At 39.0% G+C, this 9,938-nt stretch overlaps 1 long non-coding RNA gene across 1 annotated transcript; it reads right to left on the bottom strand.

Annotated features, from left to right (window-relative positions):
• Window positions 1-2,570: 2,570 nt before the first annotated feature.
• Window positions 2,571-4,546, bottom strand: LOC136694590 (uncharacterized). Its single transcript, XR_010802221.1, has 3 exons — window positions 4,512-4,546; window positions 2,988-3,126; window positions 2,571-2,704 (listed from the first exon to the last, which is right to left on the bottom strand). It is a non-coding gene; the product is annotated as an uncharacterized lncRNA (long non-coding RNA).
• Between the last annotated feature and the right edge of the window lie 5,392 nt (window positions 4,547-9,938).

The raw sequence follows: 9,938 nt of genomic DNA, 5'->3' as shown, positions 1-9,938 counted from the left end.
ATACGACATGGTTTGAAGAATGTGTTACAGGCGGTTTGCAATAGTTTATGACGGCATAAGTACACTTGGAGGATGCTCACCAGATTTTTTTTATTTTGTAACTTATAAACACATCACACATATGGCACCAGTTTAGTTTACCTCCTGAAAATTCTAGCTTCATAAAACAACTTGATTTCTTTGGCACATGAACTAAATTCTACTCCAAGCTTGTTCTAACTTGCTTTAATAGCAGTTGAACCTACATTTTCAGTCAGACTGCTGCTCATGTCATTGAATTGATGCCTTTCCTGAAGAATAATTTTAGCACTCTTTACTATGTGGCTACATTATCCTGAAAAATTACTCTAACATCACCACACATTTTCTGTCAGTGGAATAAGAAAAGTGTCCAACATTGCAGTGAAAAGCACATTGGTGAGTTTGACTGGCATGCTATTTCCCCTGAGTCTTTTTTCATGTATTATAAATGAGTGGGGATTTTCTTCAAGCAACTATTAAGTTAGAGGGGTTGGACAATAAAACTGAAACACCTGGTTTTAGATCACAGTAATTTATTAGTATGGACCATTCTTCTTGCAGGATAGTGGCCAGGTCACTATGTGATGCTGGTGGAGGAGAAGTTTCCTGACTCACTCCTCCAAAACACCCCAAAGTGGCTCAATAATATTTAGATCTGGTGACTGTGCAGGCCATGGGAGATGTTCAACTTCACTTTCATGTTCATCACACCAATCTTTCACCAGTCTTGCTGTGTGTATTGGTGCATTGTCATCCTGATACACGGCACCATCTTCAGGATACAATGTTTGAACCATTGGATGCACATGGTTCTACCAAAATGGTTCGGTAGTCCTTGGCAGTGAAGCCAGGTCACATAGCACAAGTATTGGGCCAAGGGAATGCCATGATATGGCAGCCCAAACCATCACTGATCCACCCACATGCTTCAGTCTGAGCATGCAACAGTCTGGGTGGTACGCTTCTTTGGGGTTTCTCCACACCGTAACTCTCCCGGATGTGGGGAAAACAGTAAAGATGGACTCATCAGAGAACAATACATGTTTCACATTGTCCACAGCCCAAGATTTGTGCTCCTTGCACCATTGAAACCGAGGTTTGGCATTGGCATGTGTGACCAAAGGTTTGGCTATAGCAGCCCGGCCGTGTATATTGACCCTGTGAAGCTCCTGACGGACAGTTCTGTTGGAAACAGGAGAGTTGAGGTGCACATTTAATTCTTCCGTGATTTGGGCAGCCGTGGTTTTATGTTTTTTGGATACAATCCGGGTTAGCACCCGAACATCCCTTTCAGACAGCTTCCTCTTGAGACCACAGTTAATCCTGTTGGATGTGTTTTGTCCTTCTTGGTGGTATGCTGACATTACCCTGGATACCGTGGCTCTTGATACATCACAAAGACTTGTTGTCTTGGTCACAGATGCGCCAGCAAGACGTGCACCAATAATTTGTCCTCTTTTGAACTCTGGTATGTCACCCATAATGTTGTGTGCATTGCAATATTTTGAGCAAAACTGTGCTCTTACCCTCTGCTAATTGAACCTTCACACTCTGCTCTTACTGGTGCAATGTGCAATTAATGAAGATTGGCCACCAGGCTGGTCCTATTTAGCCATGAAACCTCCCACACTAAAATGACAGGTGTTTCAGTTTCATTATCCAACCCCTGTACATTCTGTCACAAACATTGAATCCTGTTTATGTCTGTTTGTTTTTCATTTGTTTTGTTGTGCATTTTCTATTTTCAAGGCATATTGGTTTCTGTTCTTAAGTTTTATTTTTTTCCTTAGTATGCCCATATGTATTTCTTTCATAACCTTCCCACTTTATAATTGCAACATACACTGAACGATCACTGGATAAGTAACACATACCTTGTATCTACTTTCACTCTCTATTTTATCAGCTCCACTGACCATACAAGAGCACTTTGTAGTTCTATAATTACAGACTGTAGTCCACATTTCTGTGCATACTTTCTCATCCTCATTTCACTGTGCACCTCTGTGGTTCCTAATCCAGTGATTGTTCAGTGTACTTTGAACACTAGATTATGAGGAACCACCAATATATTTTGCCACACTTGGTGTTAGAAAGGGGTGGCATGGTTGAGAAACAGGTAGTGTCACCCTCACACAGCTCCAGCGTCTTGGGATTGTGGGTTCGCGCCCCACTCTGGGTGTGAAGAGTTTGGTGTGTTCTCCCTGTGACTACGTGGGTTTCCTCTGGGTGCTCCAGTTCCTTCCCACGGTTCAAAAAGACACAATGGTAGGTGGATTGGCGACTCAATAGTGACCATAGGTGTGAGTATGCATCACCCTGCGAAGGACTGGCGCCCTCTGCAGGGTGTGCCATCTGTAGCAAGGCCATCTGTCAAAATTTGATCACAGACAAAAATGAAGATGTGAATTCTGTAAAGTATTACTAAACAAGCTTCTAAACAATGATAAAAAGTAAAATGTTTACATACTAATTGAGTCCATACTTACGGTTATCCACAGTGTCTTCATTAGTTATTGGATTTCCAGATCCTTGTTATTGTTGAAAGGGGTAAAACGTGTGTTTAAGTGCATTTATTGTAATGAACAGCATGCGCTTCAGTCAAATAAGGGTCTATACTTACGATTATTCTCAATTTCTCTATGAATGATTGGAATTTCATAGAGTGCAGATGCTTGGATTTCTGGAAAAGGAAATGGACTGGATTTATGGACAGAAAACAGGTCACCCCTGTTAAATCTGTTATGTTAACAGACATCTGGTGCTAAGCATGGTGTTAAGTGATGAGGAAAGGGTGGCCCATCTTACAAACCCAGAGAGAATTAGGTCATTAGGTAATTTGTCTAGGGTTCCCAGAAATGGTGGCTAAGGCATAACTAAGGGTCAACTTTGTAACCCCCGATGACAGAATAAAACAGTTAATTTCAATTAAACAGATTAAAAAGGTAACAATAAAATCGTGTCACCTCTGGATGTGTTGTATTCCTCAGAGTGTCTTCTATAGGTAGTCAAGAAAGGGGTACACCTCCTTAAAGGATAGGACATTTCCCCAAAGACCATCTGGGCTCGGAACCCAAATGGATCATCCTGACACTGTACAGAAATCTAGACAAAAGAGACAGATTTGTAGAATCTGTAAAAATCTGTAAATCTGTAAAAATATATTCTACACACAATAACTTAGCATTTTTTAAAATATGTTTTATGGTCTCAATACATGAAAATGTTGCAATGCTGTTACATGTGGCTATACATCTTACTTACTTTATTTAATATTTTACTATTTAATAGGGTGACCAGACGTCCTCTTTTACCTGGACATGTACTCTTTTTTTAGACTTAAAAAAATGTCTAATGTGAGCGGAATTTCACAAACGTCTGGGATTTAGTTTTTCTACAGCTTACATAGAATTTCGAGAAGCTTTTCGTTCACAAACTAGTCCCGCGCTCCCCTACTCCGTTTTGTTCGCTTGAGTGAGAAGGGGGAGTGGTGAAGTAGCATAAAATTTTCTGATTGGACGGTCTGACTGTAGAGCTACCGTTATTGGTCGATAACCTTCTCTATAAACATTTAATTGGTCAGTCTGTACGTCAGTAGTCCTTGTTTACGTCAGGCAAAGCTCATGTACCTAATATTAATATTATTAATATTATTATTAATATGAATATTATTAATATTCAGTTTACAACAAAAGAAAGCTCCTACACAATTATCTTAAAGAAATAGTTTGGCAAAATGTTCTCAAAATGTCATTACTTTAAACAACATTTCTGGTGTCTAAAATCTGCCTAGATTTGCACTGGAGTTACAAGGCTAATGTAGCTAACAAATAAATTTAGGCCCAGAAAAGCTACAAAGACCATTAGATTTGTACAAACTGCATGCCACAATCATCACACACTTGCCTCAAATAATGTTTAGCTGTTAAGTAAAGCAAAATATACTACTTTAGTTTTCGAAACAGTATAGCACCGTAATCTGTACAAAACAGGAAATGCTGCATAGCTAGAAAAAAAAATGTCAGCCATTATGAGATCTGAGGTTTTGTCTTTGCTTTGTCCATTTTTATAGATAATAGCCTTTCATATAGTATTAGAAACAACACAAACAATGCTTAACAGCTCAGTGTGTGTCAAGGAAAACAATTTTAAGTAGACACATTGGGCTCCAAGTGGCTTTAAAAGTAATTCTGAAACAAAGCAATATAATACAAAAAATCGTAATTACTGAAAGATTAATTTATTTATCACCAGCTAAGCTAACAAACCAGCTAACACTATTCCTAGTTAACAGAAACCCAATACAATTGTCTGCTTACACTGATAATACAATATAAATGGTGTTTAAAAATGTTATTTTATAAGCAAGAATCCTTGTCAAATTCATAAGGAAATAGCCAAAACCTTTGAATGTTTTGAAATGTTGTGGCCTGCTTTTTTTTTGTTGTGCACATGGTCAAAATTTTGAATAGATCCTGAAAAAATAGTACCTTGTCTTGTTGTTCTGCCATTCTTGATTTCGGACTGTTTTTTTTTTTTTTTTTCACAGGAAATACGTGTAAAAAGTGCGACACTGATATTGATGAAAATCTTCGTTCTGTATTCCTCATAACACCATTTAAACCCATGGGTATTGCAAAATGAAATGACTCAAATAATGTTCTGAATGTGGAAAACATACAGAACTGTTTCAAGATTAGTCATGGCTGTGTGTTAAGTTTGGCAATCATTTTCACTTTATATCTGATATCCAAGTCTCCCCAAGTGCTGTGGTTGAGCTTTTTTTCTTTTTCTATTTTTTTTATTTATTTATTTTTGCTGTGGCTTTTAAAACTTTCTCCTAACCTTTTGCACTGTCATTTTATTGTATTATAGTCCAGTTAGTCCAGCTAATTTGTAATCATGTATTTTTTACTGTGGAAACTGCTTTCTGTAGCTCCCAACACTCATCCTACATGTTCAGTTTACAATTTGTTTTGTTTTGTGGTTTTTTTTTTTTGTCCTTTTCTTTTCTGTCTAGGTTATTCTTGGTAATCCGTATGTATTGAAAAATTTTAGCTAAGCTAAGTTTAAGTCTTTTTTCACAAGAGTTTTCCACAGATCTTGGGTCTTAATTAAACATCTGTGACATGCTTTAGTCAAAATAACACAAGGATCGAACACCACAGCACCATTCTCCCATTGTCGAAACAACCCTTTTCAGAACAATCCGTTTCGGCCACCATTCCTTTAAATGAGAATTGCAGGTCAGTGCAAGAGCAGGATCGAGGACAGAAGAACAGAACCTCTGGATTTTAGCCATTTTCTCTTTGTTCTCTTTATTCAAAGTTCCAATTTTCACCATATTAACCAGCACACTTATTCCTCTGCACTCTGTTTAACCTCATCTTTGTACTCTCACTAAAACACAGTCCAGTGCTGGGATTGGAGGGACTCAGATGAAGAGACATTCCTAAAGGTTCTGCATGCTATGTAATAAGCAACAGAAGATCAGAATATGGTTTTATTCCATGTTTAGTGCGTTAGGCAGCTCATAAAAAGTGACTGGGTTGATTTATTTCACAGTTTGTGGGTTGGTAAGCTTCTGTTCCCCAAATTAATGTGAATATGCACTGAAAACGTTTTTTTTTCATAATATGTTCTGTTTAATACAACTGCCTTTTTTTAAGTGCAGAGGAAATTGGTATAGGGAATTATGGGTGTGGGGCAGAGATATGCACAAAATGGTTTGTTAATAGTAATTTGACTTGGGGCAATTTTTCAAAAAAGGCTTATCCACCGAGAGGTTATTTAAATAATCTGAATTGGAATAACTTCTGTGGAATAACAAATTTATTTTTAAATGTTTGGTTCAGACCTTTACAACTCCGTTAAGAGGCCTTATAAGACCCTGACCTGCCATTTCTCTTTTACACCACAAGATGATGATCTTGCACTTTCACAGTTCAAAACTAACTCAAATCAACTGTTTAGTTCTTTTGCCAACACAGACGCTGACACAGAACATTTGCCTACGGAGGGTGGAGGGTGTTTTCTTTCTGATAGTGATATAACCTCATAAAACTGGGCTCAGTAGTAAGTCCATCTTAGGGGACAAAAGAAAGGATTGACCTTTGTGTATCAGGAGTTGTAATACCGTTTAAAATTGCTAGGGGGCGACAGCAACAGCAAGTCCTATTGAATCTAGACCCTAAAAGCCCCTCTGGGATGTAGACAGGTCTTTGGGGAGAGATGTAATCATATTTCTGCCAGCGGCCACTACACATAAGCTCAGGATTGAAACCTCTGATTCCTGGGCAAAGATCAAGCCTCCAACAGATTGAGTTCAATAGATGGACTGTATTGTCTGGCCCCTGTCTAAATTTCTACTTTCAGAGACTTAACTGTCTCTTAGAGAGAGTCCCTTGTTGGCATGCTTTAGTGAAAATGTGGCTGCATTTGAATAGCCAACTTTGAGCAATATAACTGGTCAGATGATCAGGGGTTAAGCTTACTTCTTTCATGAGAGAACATTATATCTGTTCACTTTATTTTATCATTGGGAGTTCCCAGCATTAATATCAGTCCAATACTCAGTTGTTTCCCAATGTAGAGGTGGCCCTGTTCAAATCATCTGTGGGGATTTTGCTCTGGTGTCCTCCAACAATTAAAGAAACATTATGTAAGATTTATTTATTTATTTTCTCTTTCTATTGTAATTCAGTTGTTTACAGCCTTGTACTGAAATCATGGGTTGCAAAAAAGTTACAGTGCAGTTTCTCAGTGTAGCAATGACAGATGCTCTATTTTCTGTATTACAGGTAATTGAAGCATCAATTTTAAAAATATTATCTACCCTTGCTTTAAACAGTTAAACATCAAATTATAAAACGTTCTGCAAGTTTTGTACAGGCCACATTTTATGTTTTATTTTTTCTTCAATATGTTAATGTTAGCAAATGCGCAGTAAAAGAGCATCCTTTCGTTCCCTAAAGAATTTCAACTGTATTTTATTAAATGAACAATTCCACAGAAAGTTTGTTTAGAGTTTCTTAGTTCTTTTGAAAGAAGAGGTAAATACATAGTATAATACAAAATGGATTCCAAAAAAGTTGGGACACTAAACAAATTGTGAATAAAAACTGAATGCAATGATGTGGAGGTGCCAACATCTAATATTTTATTCAGAATAGAACACAAATCACAGATCAAAAGTTTAAACTGAGAGAATGTATCATTTTAAGGGAAAAATATGTTGTTTCAAAATTTCATGGCGTCAACAAATCCCATTTTTTACCATTGTGTGGCATCCCCCCTTCTTCTTACAACACTCAACAAACGTCTGGGGACAGAGGAGACCAGTTTCTCAAGTTTAGAAATAGGAATGCTCTCCCATTCATGTCTAATACAGGCCTCTAACTGTTCAATCGTCTTGGGCCTTCTTTGTCGCACCTTCCTCTTTATATGCGCCAAATGTTCTCTATAGGTGAAAGATCTGGACTGCAGGCTGGCCATTTCAGTACCCGGATCCTTCTCCTACGTAGCCATGATGTTGTGATTGCTGCAGAATGTGTTCTCTGCATTAATGGTGCCTTTCCAGACATGCAAGCTGCCCATGCCACAAGCACTCATGCAACCCCATACCATCAGTGATACAGGCTTCTGAATGGAGCATTGATAACAACTTGGGTTATCCTTGTCCTCTCTGGTCCGGATGACATGGCGTCCCAGTGTTCCATAAAGAACTTCAAATTGTGACTCATCTGACCACAGAACAGTCTTCCATTTTGCCACACTCCATTTTAAAAGACCCCTGGCCCAGTGCAAACGTCTGAGCTTGTGGAGCTTGCTTAGAAATGGCTTCCTCTTTACACTGTAGTGTTTCAGCTGGCAACGGCAGATGGCACGGTGGATTGTGTTCACTGACAATGCTTTCTGGAAGTATTCCTGAGCCCATTCTGTTATTTCCTTGACAGTGGCATTCCTGTTTGAGGTGCAGTGATGTTTAAGGGCCCGGAGATCACGAGCATCCAGTAGAGTTTTACGGCCTTGACCCTTACGCACTGCAATTGTTCCAGATTCTCTGAATCTTTTGATGATGTTATGCACGGTTGATGATGATAACTTAAAAGCCTTTGCTATTTTACGCTGGGTAACACCATTCTGGTATTGCTGCACTATCTTTCTTACCATCTTGGCTTCAGAGAGACACTGACACTCTGCGAAGCTCTTTTTATACCCAATCATGTTGTCAATTGATCTAATTAGTGTTAATTGGTCTTCCAGCTGTTCGTTATATGCTCAATTTCCTTTTTCCAGCCACTTATTGCTACTTGTCCCAACTTTTTTGGGATTTGTTGACACTGTGAAATTTTGAATCAACATATTTTTCCTTTAAAATGTTACATTTACTTAGATTAAACTTTTGATATGACATCAATGTTCTATTACGAATAAAATATTGACATTTGCCATCTCCACATCATTGCATTCAGTTTTAATTCACAATTTTGTTTAGTGTCCTAACTTTTTTGGAATCCGGTTTGTACATAATACCTCATAATACATAGGTATTACACTATCAGCTACAGAGACAGCAGACAGAGATTAGATTGAAAACAATTTTTAGTTCCTTATTTTGAAGGGAAGTAAGGATGGTTGTACCATGCCAAAGAATACTACAAAGGCTTTTAGCTCCTTAATTTTTGAAGCCCACTCTGGGGGGCTCAGGCCTAGTTTAACCCCAGCCTACTACTTTCCACACAACATGACCCTAAAATGGGCTTTAGAAAACCACATAAGTCACTGCACACATCTACCCATTTGTGTTCACAGACGTGGAACACATGCTACATCACGCACCCCATTCGCATCATGCCTCATTTGATCCACCGTGGGCTTATAGTATGGCACACTTCACAAGCTACAAAATTACCATTCTCTGGAACATATGAAATCATCTTGTTTGAATGGAAGTTACGCCCATTATCCAAAACACAAAGCCCATGTGCAAGAACAAAAGGCCATGCTGCCAGCTTGCCGCTCGCCTTCTGCATGTCGACCCTGGGGGACTCTCATGGACACGGCAGCCCCCCCCTCGTGCAGGCCACTGGAACATGGGCTTTTTCTGTGTGTGGGCGGTGGGAGTAGAGATCCTCAGGCAGCTCAGTGGAGAAAGTGTGCCACATAATGCATGAGCTAAACCAAAATGCCTCATTACACACTTCCACAACCCCCCACTTCTCGGTAGCCCCCACTGCCCACCCCCTCGCCCCCACACTCAGCACTCTCCATCTGCTGGGACCTAAATATGGGCCCCATGGAAGAAAGGAGAGCATCTGGTATTTGCCTCAATGGGGGTTCACGGAAAAAGAGCTGCAGAAAAAAATAGTTAATGGTGAGGATAGAGATAATGACTGGAACATTGGTCAGCAAAACTGGTCCTAGTCTTATGTAATATCAGGAAAATAACTCCTGGAATAATTAAGAAACCAAATTTGGTTGAGAATTTAGGTGTCCACATTTAATGATCTACTGTAAATTGAACTAACCCACCATTACTGGGACCCCATTTAAGTATTTCAGAAATATATGCTCTACAACCTTACTCTGTTCCAAATTGGTTCAAAAAAATCTTAGAATGTTTTTTTCTATTAAGATAGTACAACTTCTGTGTGATGATTGTACACCACTGTCCACAATGGATGAACCTTAAAGTAACACTGAGCTGTAAAAGGGAGAAAAGTGATTGTCATCCCTACTCTGTGCTCAGCACTGCAGAAACTGTACTACGTAACTTTTGGAGGGGGGTAGGAACCCATTATCCCTTCTTGCCCTCCATCTTGATTTCAGGACAGTGCTGTAAAAGTGAAGTAGTAGGAGGACCTCAGGAGCAAAAATACTAGATTTTACCTAGTATTCCTTTAAAGTGGGCAAAA

The sequence above is a fragment of the Hoplias malabaricus genome, chromosome 1 (assembly GCF_029633855.1).
Source record: "Hoplias malabaricus isolate fHopMal1 chromosome 1, fHopMal1.hap1, whole genome shotgun sequence".
NCBI lineage: Eukaryota > Metazoa > Chordata > Actinopteri > Characiformes > Erythrinidae > Hoplias > Hoplias malabaricus.
This window is presented reverse-complemented; position numbering and strand designations above follow the sequence as displayed.